This window comes from Notechis scutatus, chromosome 2 (assembly GCF_049901735.1).
Source record: "Notechis scutatus isolate UNSWTSFEM ecotype Mainland chromosome 2, rNotScu1.2, whole genome shotgun sequence".
Taxonomy (NCBI): Eukaryota; Metazoa; Chordata; class Lepidosauria; order Squamata; family Elapidae; genus Notechis; species Notechis scutatus.
In genome coordinates, this window is record NC_142010.1 from 206,414,824 (window position 1) to 206,434,117 (window position 19,294).

At 37.9% G+C, this 19,294-nt stretch overlaps 1 long non-coding RNA gene across 4 annotated transcripts in view; it reads right to left on the bottom strand.

The window, feature by feature from the left end:
• LOC148132484 (uncharacterized) overlaps positions 1-19,294 on the bottom strand; it is a 185,378-nt gene that overhangs the window by 49,880 nt on the left and 116,204 nt on the right. For 2 of the 4 annotated variants that reach the window (XR_015748070.1, XR_015748067.1), the window contains one exon: positions 5,242-5,961. The exons of 1 other annotated variant lie outside the window; for it this stretch is intronic. This is a non-coding gene — a long non-coding RNA (uncharacterized LOC148132484). Of the gene's footprint in view, positions 1-5,241; positions 5,962-6,459; positions 6,618-10,454; positions 10,747-10,975; positions 11,176-12,970; positions 13,088-19,294 lie in introns of those variants that run through there. One more of the 4 variants, XR_015748064.1, reaches the window with a different exon arrangement.

Genomic DNA, 19,294 nt, shown 5'->3' on the forward strand with positions numbered 1-19,294 from the left:
TGATGATTGGTGACAATCAACTGCAGAATCTGGTCCAAACGTGTGACAAATTACATTTTTAAAAATACTTTTCATATTATTGAACTTCCCTCTTCAAAAATATTCACAGTGATGTTCACTGTTTATGAACCATTGTTCTTGGGCTTAAACTGGTTTTCATGACATCAGTAGTAGTAGCCAGCTTTGACACACAATAGTGTGATTGCATACTGTGTACTTGAAACTTCATTGGCTGAGATTAATTTTAGGGTAACGTAGGAAACACATGAAAGCAATGGCTATCTCAAAGAATAAGGTGAAAAGACATTTTGGGGGAACAATATTTCCCTCAATACCATTATTTGTTTAAGAGGGAGAAAAGTAAATAAAAGAATATTTGGCATAAATATAATAGCTTTGAAAAAAATGAAACAGAAGTTGTATTTAGGATGGGATTATTTGTCCATGGCATTTTTATTTCGGATGAAGTGCTCTGTGTGTGGCGAGGGGAATCTTATATTTATAGTAACTAAAGAAACATACAAAGACAGTTTGGATACACTAAGGGCTATGACTAATGCTTTTTTTAATTCCTAATTCTTATTTAAAATAAACTGAACATATTATACCAGAGACTCTGGAAATGGAGCAACACCTACCTTTGGTACTTGCAGAAAAGATCTGCATGATGTTTGTTGGATAACCAAATGATCATACCTAACATGGCCTTTTGTTCATGCTTCATATCAGCTGTTTTATGTTATTCCACAAAGTTCTATTATTCTTGATTCTGAGTGACAGTGCAAGCAGCCACCACAGGACATTAATACTTCTCTCCTAGTCATTGTTTATATGAATATTTTGTAAAGCCAAGGCTGCCAAATTTCTTAACTTGGAGACTTAAAAATATTTCTCTTTATTTCCAGAGACAACCTGGCAGGCTTTGCTCCAATTCAGTATCAAGTTCCACAGACACAAGCCTGAATTTGGATGTAAAGTTTCAGGACCCAGACATCATCTGGACAGCTTTCTTTGTGACGTGTCCTGTCGAACAGAGCAGGGAATGTACAGAATAAGACAAAGTTTGCTCCCAGGTTGCCATAACTCATACATATCAATGTATGCGTTCTAATAAACACTTAAGTTATTAACAATACAGGTGGACCTCAATTTACAACCACAATTGAGCCCAAAGTTTTTTTATATATATAAAAAAGTTTTTATTTTTTAAGACAAACATATACAAACAATACATAAAAACATAAAACCATCTTCCATTTTATATACATACAGTGTGTCAGCTGGTTTCAAATCTTTTGTGCAATCCTTTCTTAGTCATTGCTCGCAGTTTGTATCAATCTCACATTGTCAAACTAACATATGCTTATATATTTATCAATTGTTAATCATCCATGACTAAACTATTTATTCCATCACTTTATACGAGATATCCCAAAAAATTGTATTATGCTTTCATCCAATGGCTATATATGCCTACATTGTGTTTTATATCAATCTATTAAGCTTCTATAACAAAATTATCTATTCTATTACCTTACCATGCCTTTTTATCCAACCATTGATAAAACAAATTCCATATCATATAAAATTGCTTATCTCCTTGTTCTCTAATTTCAAATGTCAATTTACTCATTTCAGCACAGTCCATAATTTTTTTAATAACTTCCTCCTGCATAGGTATGTTATCATTTTTCCAATTCTTCGCAAATACTGTGTTTCTCACAAAATAAGGCTGGGCCTTTTTTTTTTTTTGAGCCCCCAAAAAACGGCTAGGACGTCTTTTCAGGGGTGAATTAATTTCTCCCCCCCCCCCCGAGCGCACCAGCGTCGTCTCCAACAACAGCGTCTGACTCGCTCCCGCTTTTCCCCCGTCCTCGTAACAACAGGAAAAAAAAGATTTTGAGGTACCTGGGAGCGCCGTGCGCTGCGTTTTGGTTTAATCCCGAGAGGCTGGGTGGGCGTGAGAAGAGCCAAGTGAGCGTCTCTGCTGCTGCTACCCTTGGTGCTCCAGCCTCGGGCTCTGCAAGTTTGCAAAAGTCCCGGTGTGCAGCCCATTCCTGCATTCCAAGCACCCGGGCCGAGCTGCAGCTGCCCCTCTCTCGCCAGCGCCGTCTCCAATAACAGTGGCAGCAGCGGCGGGAACCGTGGAAGTTATGGAGGCGGCTCCCCCACTCGAGAAGTGGCTGAAACGCTTGCACGGTTCCCGCCACTGCTGCCGCTGTTATTGGAGATGGCGCTGGCGAGAGAGGGACTGCTGCAGCTCGGCCTGGGCACTTGGAATGCAAGAATGGGCTGCACACCGGGACTTTTGCAAACTTGCAGAGCCCGAGTCTGGAGACCAAGGGTAGCAGCAGCAGAGACGCTCACTCGGCTCTTCTCACGCCCACCCAGCCGCTTGGGATTAAACCAAAACGCAGCGCGCGGCGCTCCCAGGTACCTCAAAATGTGTTTTTTTCCTATTGTTAAAGGGATGGGGGAAAAGTGGGAGCGATTCAGATGCTTTTGTTGGAGACGGTGCTGGCAAGAGAGGCGCCAGCTCCGGTGGGAACGATGGAAGCTATGGAGGCCTGAGAAGCAGCTGAAATGCTGCCGGACATCCACACCCATGCCGCCCGCCTACTGACCCGGGTAAGGGAGGGGTAAGGGAGCCCTCCATGCTTCACCATGGTGTTAGGAGCAGCTAATGGTGAGGCGTAGCTGCCCACGGAGCACTCCTAATGGCAAGTTCCCCCCCTCCTTTCCCCCCCAATTTTGCATGTTTTAAACTAGGCCTAAATTTGGGGGTAGGGGCTTAATTTCATTTTATGCCTAGAAAACATGCTGGGTCTTCCTATTGGGAGGGGGCGTATTGTTGGAGAAACATGGTACAATTCTGGCCACTGTTAAAACATTTACAATTAAATATTTCAGCTCTTTGTTGTATGTTTCTGGTATGATTCCCAACGAAAAGATCTCTGGTTTAAAGTCTATATGTTGTTTTATCATTTTTTCCAACCATGTGTGGATTTTAGTCCAATATTTCTTTGCGTTCGAACATGTCCACCACATATGGTAATATGAGCCGGGTATCTGATGACATTTACAACATTTATGCAATTTATTCTTGAACATTCTCGCAAGTCTCGTCGGGGGTAGATGCCACCTGTAAAACATCTTATACAAATTTTCTTTATATGCAGTTGACATTGTCATTTTATAATTTTGAGACCATAATTTTTGTCATTTTTCTAAATCAATCCCATATCCAAAATTTTCCCCCCAAGCAATCATCATTTCTTTAACTTGTTCCTCCTCCAGTTTAAATTCTAATAAATGTCCATAAAGTTTTTTAATTACCTTTTCATCAGTACCCATAAAAATTTTATCTAAATCAGTCAACTTGTCATAAATACCTTCTGCTTTAGAATCTTTATAAAACCTAGATTGCATTTGCAAGTATGAAAACCAGTTCATTTTTACACTTTGTTCTTCCAACGCTTGCATAGATTTAAGTTCACCCTTTTCATTCAACATCTCACCATATCTGTTTGTTCCTTTTTATATATTATTGGATAAGAAAAAGCTTCAATAGTTGATGTCCATAGTGGAATTTTTAAGTAGTATTGTCTTTTTATCTTCTCCCAATTCAAAAACAATGCCTCTTGAATATAATGTCTTCTAAAATACCCCTGTGATTTAGTACCCTTATACCAGAGGAAAGCATGTGATCCCAACAGTAAGTCATGCCCTTCTAAAGTCAATAGTCTACTGTTTCTTAGTGTTATCCATTCCTTTATCTGCATCAAACTCCCAGTTGGGCAAGGCAAACCCTCCTCTTATTCTTGCATCTTGTATCAGTTTTAATTTTATTCTTGCTTTTTTACCCTGCCAAATATATTTCAACACAATTCTATTTAAATCTTCAAAAAACTAATCGGATAGGAATTGTCTGGAATAGATATAAAACTCTAGGCAATACATTCATCTTAATTGTAAATATTCTCCCAATCAATGATAGTTGTTCCCATTTTATCAAGTCTGTCGCAATCTGCTGTTTGAGTTTAACATAATTGTCCTCCTTCAGTGTGTTACATCTTGATGTAATATATATCCCTAAATACTTAACCTTGTTTGTGACCTGTATTTTTAAAATTTCTTCCAACTCTTTCTTTTGTCTTGCTAACATATTCTTTGTAAATATCTTTGTTTTATCTTTATTTATTTTCAGAACTGCTACTTTTCCATATTCTTCTATTTTTTCTATTAATTTAGGTGCTGTTTCCAGTGGATCTTCTAGTATAAATACCAGGTCATCTGTAAAAGCTTGCAATTTATATTCCTCCTTTTTAATTTTCATTCCTTTTATCTCTTTTTCTTCTCTGATGTTCCTATTCAACACTTCCAACGTTAACACAAACAGCAGAGGTGACAAAGGACAGCCTTGCCTTGTCCCTTTTCTTATATCTATAGATTCTGTTAATTCTCCATTCACCATCACCTTTGCAGTTTGTTCATGATATATCATTTCAATGGCTTGAATAATTTTTTTTACCAAAGCCCATTTGTATCAATTGAAGTAAAATAAATCGCCAACTCACATTGTCAAAGGCTTTTTGTGCATCTAAAAACATCAGGTCCATTTGCTTCTCAGGGTATGCTTCATAATATTCCAAAAATTGAGCCCAAAGTTTTTGTTGCTAAGCAAGGTAGTTGTTAAGTGAGTCATGCTCCATTTTATGACCTCTTTGCCATGGTTGTTAAGCAAATCACTATAGTTGTTAAGTGAATTGTTAAGCAAATTTGGCTTCTCCCATTGACTTCGTTTGTCAGGATCTCCTTAAGAAGGTTAATGACCATCCCAGGATCCTGGGATGCTCCAACTGTAAATACATGCCAGTTGCCAAGCATCTAGGTTTGATCATGTGACTGGGGGGATGCTGCAATGGTCATAAGTGCAAGGACTATTCATAAATCACCTTTTTAGTACTATTATAACTTTGAATGGCCATTAAACAAATGGTTATAAGCAGGGATAGGGTTAAAAAATTTTAACAACCAGTTCTGTGGGCAGGGCTAGGTGGGTGTGCCTAGGTGGGCATGGCCATGTGACTGGGTAGGCATGGCTTCTTCTCTTTTTTTGCAGCAACCCCCCTCCCCATTTTTTTTTTGCCTCCTGGGCCTCAGGGAAGCCTCTTGGGTGAAGCAGTAGAACTGGTCCAAACCAGTAGAATCCCACCCCTGGTTATAAGTTGAGGGTTACCTGCAGTGTTTCTTGTATCAAAACTTAAAATGAAATCCTAAGTATACTTTAATAAGATTGACTTCCAAAGAATTTACAAGTTAGCAGTCACTGAAGTGGGTAGTTTATTGTTTTAAAATACTTTTTTAAAAGAAATAATTCAGAGATTTCAGCCAAACCTGTGAAGTTAGCCTTGAGTCCGTTAAATACAAAGAATTTTGGATAAAACCCACTGAGCATTGTATCAAGAATATGTTCCTCAATGTCTTCAACATGGCATCACTTCTAATTTTTAAAAGTTCTTAAAAGTTCAGGGAGCTAGTCAGCGATGTACCCGCCTTGAAAATAGTCCATGTTCAACTGATTAGCAAGGTCAAACAACAGGAGCAGACGATGGGAAACGTTTTACAACATTTTGTATTGGGTCATAAAATGATTTATGATGATTTTTGTGTCATAAAATGTTTTCTAAAGTTTGCTGAATTTCAATTGCACAGAAGTCACGGGTCCCCAATTTTGGATTCTGTAAGTTAGCCCATTTGAGATATCTTAGTTCAAAAAGTTTCATCTGCGATGCACCCGGGTAAAGGTTACAGTCACAAAAGTTTTAGTAATATAGAGGTGGACATCATCTTTCTGGCATTTTTCCCCTCAGGCTCCAGATTTTATTAACATAGGATAAGAGAAGGTGGTTCGTTTTGCTTTTTTGTTTTGTTTTAATCTTTCTTTGCACATTCAGAGGTCTGAAAAACGAAAAGACAAAAATGAAATGGCCCCTTGGTGTCCATGCACAGATTAATCTATAAAGTTCATTTCTGAACATGCAGATCACATCTGACATTGCCAGTACGGAAGATTGTAAAACAATATACTCCACATTCCTAGGACATGGCTGCCTTTTTACATCTCTTTTCTTTTCTTCCAGCGAGTGGAGTTTTCCACTCTGTAGAAAACAAAACTGGTTATGGTCCCAAGGCGGACATTTTACATCTGCTTGTTGAAAGTTACTCCTCCCTCCACTTAGGTGATAAATTATATGTATTTTGGGGTCTGCTTTCTCAAAGCATTCTTTCTCTCATTCCGGAGAGGACGCCTCTGCTCAGACATTCAGATTCTTAACAAAGACAGCTCTGCTGTTCCTTGATCAAGATACTGGGCTTTGCATAATTTCCCCAGCCATCTGCTTGCCCGCATTTTTTATTACTGACTTAAGTTCAGGAAAGGAACAACATATCACTCACTTCAAAATAGACTCTCCCCCAGGTATCTGAATCTATGAAAAAAAAAACCACGGATGCATTTTTATTATCATTTTTGTACTGCTCTTCTAATCTTTCTTTCGATCTCCAGTTATTAGAAGCCTGTGATCAAGGCAGCTGTTGAAGAAGCAACTGTCTTTCTGTAAAAGAAATTGCGCATTAGTAGATCCCAGTTTCTATCATCAGGAAGCTAATTAAATGATGCTAGGGTGTTGTTGTTTTTTTTTGGTCTGGGCAGGTGCTTAGAAGAATATGACTATGTTTGTCATTAAAAAAAAAAAAAAAAAGTACACTCTTGCACATACCCGGAGTATTTTGTGGGTTGATCATATTGCCTGACAGATTCTTTCTGGGAGACTCTAAGGGAAATTATGATAAGTGAGAGTATAATTCAATTAATTAATTCAAGCTTAATTCAATATTATATTTTTTAAAAAACCTGAGGCAACTTAGGGATCTAAGTAGCAGACCTTTCTTGTATGTATACAAGATGTGAGAAAATAAAAATATTTATCCAACTACTTCATCAACAAGTGACCAGCCACATATAAAACCAGTAACTACTCCGAAATATACTATCACTTCCAAAAATCTAGATTATTAACCTTGGCAACTTTTAAAAAGTTTTTTTAATATTGTGTACTTAGATTTTTTTTTTAAAAAAAAAAAACTGCCTTTAAATTTTTTTTAAAATAAATAATAAATATCTAAAGGCAGTAAATATATTTAATATTCTTTCTCTTTCTATTTTCCACACAATAACAACCCTACAAGGTTAGTTGGGCTGAAAGAAACTGACTGGCTCAAAGTCACCCAGCCAGCTTTCACAAGCATAAATTCCAACTCCCAGAATTCCCCAGCAAGCACTCTGGCCAGAGGTGGTATTCAGCAGTGTTATATACTGAGCATGGGCACAAGGAACGGAGACGAGGCAGAGAACTAGTGAACTTCAACTCTTTATTAATGAATAAGAACAGAGCAAAAACCCTGGGCAGCAGCAGCTCTTTTATAGAGCTGGCTGCTGACCCGTTAACCAGTGAATTGCGTTCCAACGTTTAAATTGTACCCAATGAGAGATGTTCAACTAATAGCCAATCAGGCTGCTCCGTAAGGACCAATCCCTGCTCGCTATTCATGGGCCAATCAAAGGTGCAGGATTACGAGCCTGCTTTTCTCGTAAGGTTGACAAGTTTTTATTAAATAGTTTTTATTAGTTCATAACAAGCAGGTTCTGACCAGTCCTGGAGAACCAGTAGCGGAAATTTTGAGTAGTTCAGAGAACCAGCAAATACCACTTCTGACTGGAGATTTTACAGGATCCTTCCACCTACCACGCCCACCAAGCCACACCCACAGAACCGGTAGTAAAAAAAAAAAAATTGAATCCCACCAGTGTCTCTGACTAAGGAATTCTGGGAGTTGAACACCACACAACATTACCAAAGTTGAGAAATGTAGATCTAGATGTACATAAAAGTTCATAGACTATTGACCTTTCTCATTCTTAATTCAGTATACAGTCAAAGGGCAATGGTTAGGATTGCGAGAGACAGTAGCTACAGCAGTAGAGAATTGTCCAGTGGGAAGATATGTTAACTTATTGTCATTGTCCAGGCTGAATACCTTTCAAATCATTGCCAAAATGTTTCAGTGCAGACTGGATTTTCTTATTCTGGTTTAAAGTTAAGCCACTATGAATACAGGACACAAGCATTTCAAAACTAAGGACATATATAAACATTGTAGGATTAAATGTCTATGGAGATTTTCAATCATCCAGGTCACTGTTGACCCAAAGGTGCTTTCTAAAAAGCAAGTGGACTTCCTTGGTTCTTTTTCACTTAAAAGTTTCACTTCTCATCCAAGAAGTTTCTTCAGTTCTGAAGAGCCTGCAGAAGCTTCTTGGATGACAAGTGAAATGTTTTCAAGAAAAAAACCAAGAAAGTCCCTTTTGGAAAAGTACCTTTGGAACATTGTAGGACTACCATATCTGGGCTCTAAAAATATGGACAGCCACTAGATGGCAACAAACAGTTAGCATTTTCTTCATTGCTTTGCTGCATCTGGTCATCTGGATTTTTGTAGCTTAGAAGCCCAATGCAAACGGAATTTAGAAAATCTGATCTTGGCAGTGATTTTTAGGCCACTAAAGATAAGTACACCTACTTGTCACTTCAGTCAAAAGGGATTATAATACCAGATCCCCATAAAAAAAGCAGAGCAATTCTCTTTGTCAAGTGTTCACTATGTGAACAGCCCACTTTTTACTAACTACTAACTATCCTTTCTTCACTCAGCTAAGAGAAAGAATGACTCCTTATCCAGTGTCCATATTCCACTCTTAAAACCTCTGTTTTCCACTGGTAGAACTAGTAAGCGGTGTTTTATTTAGTGAATGTAGCTCATTATTAGCCAAAAGTAAGCTCCCATTCTTCCTTAACAGATATTTAAAGCTATTGATAGACATTCATATTTTTTTAAAGCAGGAGTGTGTTTTTATTCACTTAATTTGTAATGGTGCGTACATCCGTAGATAATACAGACAGACATTTTCTGTTTTCAAACTTGCTCCTTTTTAGAACTTCAGATGTATGCATGCTTATACTCGACTGAAACAAACAATGAGATGTCTTTAAGGTAAAACATACATGATCTTTCAAATCTTTACTTTCCCCAGAATTACATCTTTTTGCATTAGTGTGCGTGATATATAATGCCTTAGGAACACAGTAGCTCTTGCACTGAAGTGTTAATTGTAGCTGAAGTGTAATTAAGTGTAATTAAAAAATAGCAATGAGCAAAGAAAAAAAAATACTTCACCTGTGTATTTTTTCACAGCTTGCATCTGGTCCAAAAGACTTTTTATCAATGCATATTTTTCAAGACAGAGCTCCAATGCTAGAGAAAAATATATTCAAAGAACTGAAGACTAGTAGAGTTGAACTCAGCCGGAGCTGAGTTTGACACCAGTAAAAGTAGTGTACCAATCTCATTAAAAGAATTAATGGAAGAGGGAGAGATATCCTAGAAAATACTGCTTCTGTTTTCAGAAGCAGAAAATCATTTTAAAAATGATTTTAAAAATCAAAGTTATGCTGCCAGTTGAAATGGGCATCCCCTGGAAGCTAAATTTTCCCTGAAGATTTTGAACAGAAAACCATAACTGTGAATAAAGCATTTAGTAGCATGCTGATGTTCATAGAGATATTTCAAAACATGTTATACTGTATATAGTCCAACAATACCTCGCTTTAGCTACCCCATTCCAGTCTTTGTGTTTTGTTTAAACTGTCCACAAGAGCAACAAAAAACATCTGGAGTTGCAAGGCTGTAAGCATCTGGGTCCTAACTGCAAGAAATCTTTCCTATAGGAATAGAAGTATAAATGCTTTTTGCCAGAAGATCTAATAAACCAAAAGGAATTTGAAAGTGGCACACTAGAATCAAAGTCCAGCTGGTATTCATTTTCCAACTGCATAACTGAGTGGTAATTAATAACAAGAAAACAAAAATATCATTTTACAGGTAGTCCTCGACTTACGACCACAATTGAGACCAAAATTTATGTTGCTCAGCAAGAAAGTTGTTCAATGAGTTTTACCCCATTTTACAACCTTTCTAGCCACAGTTGTTAAGTGAATCACAGTGTTAGTAACACTTAACCTGGCTTCCCCACTGACTTTTCTTGTCAGAAGATTGTAAAGGGGGATAGTATGACCCCAGGACACTGCAATCAGTTGCCAAACGTCTGAATTTGGATCGTGTGACTAGTTATAAGTCTGGAAAATGGTTGCACGTCACTTTTTTCAGTGCTGTTGTAACTTCAAACAGGCATTAAATGAATGGTTGTAAGTCAAGGACTACCTGCATGGGAAACTTTTCTGTGATATAAGCCCATGTCTGGCTCATTTGTGTTTATGAATGAAAGCAATGTAATACGCATTATTAAAAATTGTTATTAAAACTATTTACCTTACCTGTTATATAAATTGGGGAGAAACATTTACAGATGCTTCACACACTTTTAAAGGTAGGGTACAAATTTATGGAGATTTTAAACATCTCTAAAAAATACTTGTCAAACTGCAATACTACTAACAGGAACAATAGAGATGGCTGGATTTTTACACATCCGCACACCACTTGTCAGAAAGAAGGTAAATCAAAATGGTGATATATCCTTTCTTAAAACAGCAGCATTCTTTTTGGAATGTAATCTCCAGGCTGCCTGAAGGCATTTCACAGAAATTTGCTTGCTTTGTCCAAAATCTGAAAAAAAATGAATGCATCTTAATTCTATAATAGGAATTTGTGGTTGCTGTCAGATGTAAAGTCCGGGATTATTGGAACCAAAAGATGTCAGTCAATAAACCAAACTTCCTAGTCAGTTCTATTAAATCTCTATTTACTCAGTGTATTAGTTGTAATATATTTGTCAAGCCAACATCTTCTGCCTAGAGGTTGTGCTAAACCTCTGTTCAATCTGATTTATACTTACTTGGCTCAGAATTTATATCCACAATAGCTGGAAGAACTGTTTAGCATCCCACAATATTATTAACAGTGTGTCTTTGCTGGCATCTTCAAAAGTATTGTCAGCTAGTTCCTCTTTATGGGATAAAATGCTGAAGTGCATCTGTATGAATATATATGGAGGTCATTGTCATTGCTGAGGAATTGTTGGCAGAGGTATTTTAGCTGTGGAATATGGAATTTTGAAAAAAATATTAAAACATTGCTGTCATCCTGCACCTGGCATTAAATAGTTCTTAAAAACATAGTAAGATAAATGAACAGCATTATTTTAATTAAGCATTCAATGGATGGATATAAATATATCTAGACCTCTTCTTCTTTCTATCCCATTCAGACATTAAAGATAAGAGTGGGCAAACTTTTGCAGTTCAGCATTAAACTTCTAAATTTTATTTTATTTTATTGTTACTATGCCTCCCAGAGCCACGGAATTTGTGTGTATGAAGGTTTGCAGGGGAAGATGGGTATATGGAAAGGCTGAATTTGGCATTATTTAACCATAAAAAGACATTAACAAAATCAGTGAGTTTATTTCAGAACATCAGTGACACACATAGATCATATGACTGACGTGGGCCCTTTCGTAACAGCAAATGCTTGACCTTTGGCATTATGCTGTTGTGCTATTTGGACATTCGCCTTGCCGCTGGCCTCATCCCAGCTGTCCACCAGCCATTCATTGCCCGTTATTGCCACTGGTGTTCCTGTTCAATGTTTCCTTTGTAAGTCAGTGGAGAGGAATGGTTGTTTTTGATTTATGGTACAGGTGCTTAATCTCTGCTATGGGATTAATTCTGTGTCAGCCCATTGAGAGTCCATTAAGGGAGAGATGGGGAGGCTGGTTTAGCATTTAAGTCTGCTTTCCAGAGTTACTGTATTGGTAGTCCTCTACTGACAACAGTTTGTTTAGTTCGAAGTTACAACGGCACTGAAAAGGGGGACTTATGACCGTTTTATCACATTTTACAACGGTTGTAGCATTCCCTTGGTCACATGATCAAAATTCGGATGTTTTACAAATGGTTCATATTTATGATGGTTGCAGTGTCCCAGGGTCACGTGATCCCCTTTTGCGACCTTCTGACAAGCAAAGTCAATGGGGAAGCCAGATTCATTTAACAACCAGGTTATTGACTTAATAACTGCAGCGATTCATTTAAGAACTATGACCAGAAAAGTCAAAAAAATGGGGCAAAACTCATTTAACAACTGTCTCACTTAGCAACAGAACTTTGGGGCTCAATTGTGATTGTAAATTGAGGATTACTTAAGTTGAGGAGCCTCGGTGGCGCAGTGGTTAGAGTGCAGTACTGCAAGCTACTCCTACTGCAATTTGGCAGATCAAATCCCACCAGGCTCCAGGTTGACTCAACCTTCCATCCTTACAAGGTGGGTAAAATGAGGACCCAAATTGTTGGGGGCAATATGCTGACTCTGTGAACCGCTTTGCGAGTGCTGTAAAGCACTATAAAGTGATATATAAGTCTAAGTGCTATTGCTAGTGCTATTACTGTATTCTCCTAGAATCACAGCATTCTCCTAACAGAATTCAAATTCAGAAGCCAGATTCACTTAACAACCATGTTACTAACTTAACAACTGCAGCGATTCACTTAAGAACCGCAACAAAAAAGTCATAAAACGAATCACAGAATCACAGCATTAGACTCCAAGTGGTCCTCCTAACAGGCAAGGATGGGTGGAATGCCTTATAACACTGGCTGAATTTTTATCTTTCCCCGAAAGGAGAAAGAATTCTACATGGATGAACCAAGAAAGGTACATACTTGCTGACTGCTTTGTTTTTAGACTTCTGGTATTCATCAGAGGAGGAACAGTTAACTCCCACTTGCAAGTCCTCCCTGGTCTCTTCTTGATAAATACCAGAAGATTAAGGGAGGAAAGGCAGCTTAAAGAGCAGGACATAACTTCTTCCATCACACAAGGAATTCCTTACCCGTCTGATTCCCCTGTGACTTTTTCCCTTCCTGAGACGGCAGGAAATGGTGAGGGGAGAACTGGTATAAAGGCACCACAGCTGTTCCTGCTTTTTGAGAACTTGTAGAAGGGAGTCCTTTGGGGCAGCCAAAAGAAGAAGGTTTTAAAAAGGAAATAATAAATGAAATATTTTAAATGTGATCTTTATTTCTAAAAGAGGAAATCCCCCATCCGAATGTAGACTACATATACTTATACAGGATATATTTTAACTATTAAAAAAAAAAACCACTGATCCTTCAGTGTTATCATGACACAAATCTGTAATCAAATCAAACTATTATCAATGCATAGAATACTTTATGTGGGATTATTCATTGTTCATGTTTTTAGATCAGAACAATTAGCAAATTTATTTAGAAAGAACAGTTATTTTTAAAGAAGAAATACAATAATTTGGAACCAAACAAAACTTCAAGGTTTAACTGGCCAGGAAACTAACTTAGTCTGCTTAGAAATCTAGATATATTTAAACACATTGGTGGAGTTTTTTCTGAGATTATTATCTCTTTTTCTACAAGGGGCTTCATTCTTAAAAACTACATCATAGGAAGTTGCAACACGATCTCTTCCATGTTGGGAATACCTGACCTACTGTAAGGTGAGGATTTTGTTTGACTAGTTACTATATATATTTAAAGGAAGTAGCAATTTGGCCATCTTGGAAGTAGCTTGTCTTTTCCAAAACTATTCTGAAAGATGACGTGGTCTGCAGACTTCAAAGATGAACCAATCCCATGACAATCAAAAAGTACTAGATTAAAGAATTTGGGGAGCCAGTGCAAAACTAAATTTGGAGGCTTCTCTTAGCATGCAGAGGGGACATGGTGACCTACCAGTTCAGATGCTGGGCTTGTTAACCAGAAGGTTGGCAATTCAAGACCCAACATCATGTGATGGGGTGAACTCTCGTTCTTGCCCCATCTCCTGATAACCTAGAAGTTCGAAAGCATGCAAATGCAAGTAGATAAGAAGGTACCACTTCGGTGGGAAGGTAACAAGATTCCATGTGCCCTGGCATATAGTCATGCCACCCAGATGACCACGGAAGCATCTTCAGACAATGCTGTGTTCCTCAGCTAAGAAACGGAGAAAAGTACCACCCTCTAGAGTTGGAAGCAACTCAACAGAGGAAATTATTACATTTACCTTTACTTAGTATGCACAGTACTAAATTAACATATCTTGTATGCCAACTATCTCCCCAATTTATTTGCAAATTCAAAATGTCTTTGTTTTACACAGTTCATCTTTATTTCTGTCTGTCTCATTGATAACATAGATAAGTGCCTCTATAAAAGTTTAATTTGGTGAATACTGTCATTCATAAAGAAATTTTGCCTTTTTTAAATCTTATGCAGAATCATTTGTATTTTCTGTTGGCTTTTCTTTTTAAATTCACCATTCCGTTGTATTAAAATATCCTCTTACAAAAACTTTTCTTATATACCAAACTATCCTTACTTACATGCCTTTATTGAGATTAATTCCAACATTCCTTTAACTGTTTTTTACAGTCTTCCCCCACTTTTTCTTTCTGCAACAACATCTCATTCAATCTTCATCTAACAGATACCTTGCAGCTGTTCTCAAGGTACATATCTGAACCTTGGGAGCAATTTAAGGTAACGTGTGTGGAACTGGTATAATTATTTCACATTGTTTACTGGAGTGATGGAAGGAGGAGGAGGGGAAAAAATACACAAACCAGGTTCAGAAAGTATTGCTTGCCAATTTACTCCATAACATACTGAAGGCCAAATTTAATTCCATATCAACAACTTAAAGCATGTGTTAATGAAAGCAGACAGTTTGTTTCTGCAGAGTAGCAATAAAAGGTTAATCAGAATTCTCAATCATAGAAATTAATTATTTCAGAATGTTTCTTCTCTATCTATTTCTTCTTTCCCTCTCAACCCAATAGTCACACATACAATATGTCAGAATTTACAGCATCAGATAATCACATCAGTCCCACTAAAAGCCGCCAAACTAGAGCTACCTAAACACCTAAACCCTGGTGTCTGGAACAGCCAACAATGAAACAAGGAGCAAGATGATAATGAAATTCTGTCTGGTTGCGCCCTCCCAACTCAGAATGAATTCCAGATGTTGAAGGAAAGACCTATACATGTGCCTTTCATCTGGAATCAGACCTGTGATCACACAGGACAATGCTACCCTGGCAGGAAGGAGAGACAGCTGGAAAATGTAGCCTTGAATGTTGCTTTGCAGTTGATATAGATTCTCAGATTGAGAGCAGGGTTCAATCTTGAGATGGCTCTTGGCAGAACAGTCCTGTCATTCAGCAGTAGTTCTGCCAAGTTTCTGGGATTCTTGAGGGTACCTAAGAAGACTTTAAATGAACGAGCTGGATTTTTAGAACAAAAGATTGGGTAGAATATTTGAAATAAGGTTGTAATCTTTTGCTCACTTTAGACGTGAGGTATCTCTTTACAGACACGTGTAGCATTTCGAGCTCAATATTTTACGAACGTATCATTAACTTAGAATTAAACTATTAAAAGTTGGACTTATTATTATTATTATTGAAATAATTACATCTCTTTTCGTGTTTGAGATTCATAAGACTTTCTACTAAGCAAACCGGAATGGCCATCACTTTGCAGCTTTCTTGCCATGAAATAATTGCTTTGAAGTTCTAGCAGGAGACCCCAGCTATGGAATACTTTTGAGAGAAAGAAAGTACAAATCTGTTATATTCTGGGCATGGGCGCAAGGAACGGAGACGAGGCATTGAACGGTGAACTTCAACTCTTTATTAACGATCAGGAACAGAGCAAAAACCCTGGGCAGCAGCAGCTCTTTTATAGGGCTGGCTGCTGTCCCATTAACCAATGACTTACGTTAAAACGTTTAAATTGTACCCAATGAGAGACGTTCCGCTAATAGCCAATCAGATTGCTCCGTAAGGACCAATCCCAGCTCGTTATTCACGGGCCAATCAAAAGTGCAGGATTACGAGTCTGCTTTTCTAGCAAGGTTGTCAAGCTTTATTAATTACGTTTATATTAGTTCATAACAAAATCCATCTGGGGTGGTTGTCTTCTTCCATTCACAATGAAACTTCAGGTGGGATGCACATGGAGTACCAAAGAAGGAAGGGGACATCCACCTAGTGAGCTAGATTCACTGAACCAACCCTGGTTATCAATAGGATAAAGGCGGCGTCCTCACATCTGTCCTACCATGAAATATTTTCCTCTTTTTAATTGTTTACATTTAAAGAAATATTGGAAAGCCATTATGTGAATGAGATCAAGACTCTGGTGGATTGTCAGAGATGGTATTCAGCAGGTTCTGACCAGTTCTGGAGAACCGATAGCGGAACCAGTAGTAGAAAATCAGCAAATACCACCTCTGACTGGCCCCGCCCCCATCTATTCTCTGCCTCCTGAGTCCCAGCTGATTGGCTTGGTCTTCTTTTTTTGCCCTGCACAGGAGAACGGAGCTGGAAAGCAGGTTAGCAGGATGGGGAGGGAATGAGATTTTTCAGTAACCTTCCCCTGGAGTGGGGAGGGAATGGGGATTTTGCAGTATCCTTCCTCTGCCATGCCCATCAAGCCACGCCCACCAAGCCACACCACGCCCATAAAGCCATGCCCACAAGACCGGTAGTAAAAAAATTTTTGAATCCCACCAGCGTGGATTGTCCATCTGCAGGATACTTTTCCAAAACACAAACTTAACTGGACCAAACTGGATGCAGGTAAAGGACACAGCAAAATAAATAACAGGTTTTAAAATAGGCTAGAATTGGATAGGGTCAGCAGAGAATTTTTTTTTTTTTAACATTTCCTATGGAAGAGGAAGAGACAGATAAGCAGCAACTTAGCTCTAAATATGTGGGAATTACCTTGAAAAATAGAGAACAGCCACATTCAGGGCTACAGGGTTGGATAAGTGGCAGGTTGGCCTGCAGAAGGAATGTGAGCATGGCAAATGTCTTAGAAGGGATCCTCCGTGTTCTTGGGTTGTAAAGGTGATGTAGAAGATATGTCCTTTCAGATGTCTATGGAGATTCTCAATCATCCAACTCATGATTGTCCCTGTTCTGTCGCCAGTAAAGAGACTCGCAGACCGGAGTTGAATTCAGCTCTTTAATAATAACAATAACTTCAACTGCAGTCAAACCGCAGCAGCCCTTTTTATAGCAGCTGCTCCATGGCCCGCAACCAATGACATTTAGTTAAACTTCCCGCCGCTATTGGCGGCCAATCAGGTACTAACGTTACTAACCAATTGTATCGTTGCTTCTGTTAACCAATAGGAACATCGCCCTAGAAATCTTTATTTAAATACACTACAGTCCCAAAGGTTGTCTCATGGTTGGAAAGAAAGAAAGTCCAGTTGCCTTTTGGAAAAGTACCTTTGGGGCATGTACTTCCAAACCTGCAAGATTCTGTTAATGTAACCTTACACTAAAGAGTGATTGCATTTCTGGATGTGCTTCTTGCCTGGACTGTCTCTAAAGGCTGACATCATGCAACCATTATTTTTAAGGAGATGAAAGGAACTTTCCTTAGGTTGTTTCATGTTACATTAATGTCCCTCTGAGTTAGAACTATGGAAAGTAAAAAAGATGCTCTGAAAACAACGGGAATTGTACTGTATATAACAAAATGTATAGATGTGTCAGATCAGTATTCTAATTTTTAATGACCATATCATCAGCACGTACTTAACTATACTGCTAATCAGAATGTCATTGAATACTTCGCGAAATGTTTAGCTGAAATCAAGCATTCGTACAATCAAAAATTTGCTCGTTGCTTCACTGTTCATGAATATTTCAACAAAAACGAAAGGACAACAACGCGCTTCAAAGAACTATCCAGTAACGCAAGGTAAAACTTCTGAAACTCAGGCTTCAGTATGAATAGCATGAAGGATAAGATAAGACAGCTGTGCCTACACATCACAACAGTTTAAGAAGATAAGAGGCATTCACATGTATATTCCCCCATATCCTTACAGAAAAAGAGCATTTCTGCTCTTTTTAATTAAACTGCACTTAGCTGTTATCAGTAATCCCCTCAGTAATTTTTAAGCAAAAACAGATTGTTGCAAGTCTATTGCATATTCTCTTTTCTATAATAATTATATTAAAGATAATAACTGTAATAGTAAAAACTAAGGCAAACTAAAAGGAAATGTAGAACAGCTACTTCTTAAACTAGAGACAGAATCAGGGAAGTTAACTGACATTGGTATGGCATTGAGGGGAAAAAGGGGGGAAGGTGAGGGTTGTATGCATAGCAGCTGTGTCCGAAGGAAGGATCAAAAAAGTTAACTTGATGGTTGTGGCATGTGATCAAAGCCATGTCCCTTCTGTGTACATGTTGATGTTACATGCATGTCCAAAGGGTCATGGCTTGAATTACTCTGTTGTCAACCCGAGTTATGTGCCATGGTGCATTTAGTGCTTTCTAATAAATACATTTAGGACTGCAGCCTGAACTGGTACATTATGACCATTACTAAATACATAAAACTACCCCAAGAAACCCTGTGCTCTTAGCTTTAAATTTAACAGAAGGAAGCTAATCTCTTTGGCCAAAATTCTGTGGTTCAAATAAAATAAATCTCCATTTGTCATCAGTTGTATGGATGCTCCAACTTATAAAAGGCTGAAAGTGTAGTCCACAAAGTCAACACAGTATATTTAAAACAGCCTGACTCAGTCATATTGGAAGTACAGAATCCAAGCCAAGTATCCTTAATAGCAGTTGACCTCTCTGTGGCTTGTGGGTAAAATGAGGATTTCAAGGTATAGCTTACCATCCCACATCATAGGATAAATATTACCCTTAAGTAAAAACAGGAAATATTTGGCTATTACAAAGGTCAACAATATGTGAGCAAACATAAACATGCAGTGAAATCTGAGTTTTATATTTTCTTTTAAAATGGTTGATAAATTTCTTTTTAAAGAAGCATTTTCTCTCTTTCAAAGCAGAGAATAATAACATTTTTTAAAGATAATTTATGATGCAATACTAAACATGGGGTAAGCAGGTAAGATGGTAGGCTTGTTGTGAATTGATTTTCCACCTTCCTCAACAAGAATAAACAATTCTAGCAGTGTGCCGCCTTCTCTTCAAATACAACAAATGATCTCTTTTCATATCCCATCACTTATCTACAATTTGTATAAACAAATTGATAAAGAATTCTCATTTCAGTCCTGTTTTCAACAAACGTCCCTTAAGGGTTACCAAAAATAACAACACACCTGTTTTAAGCTTGATTAAATAAACCA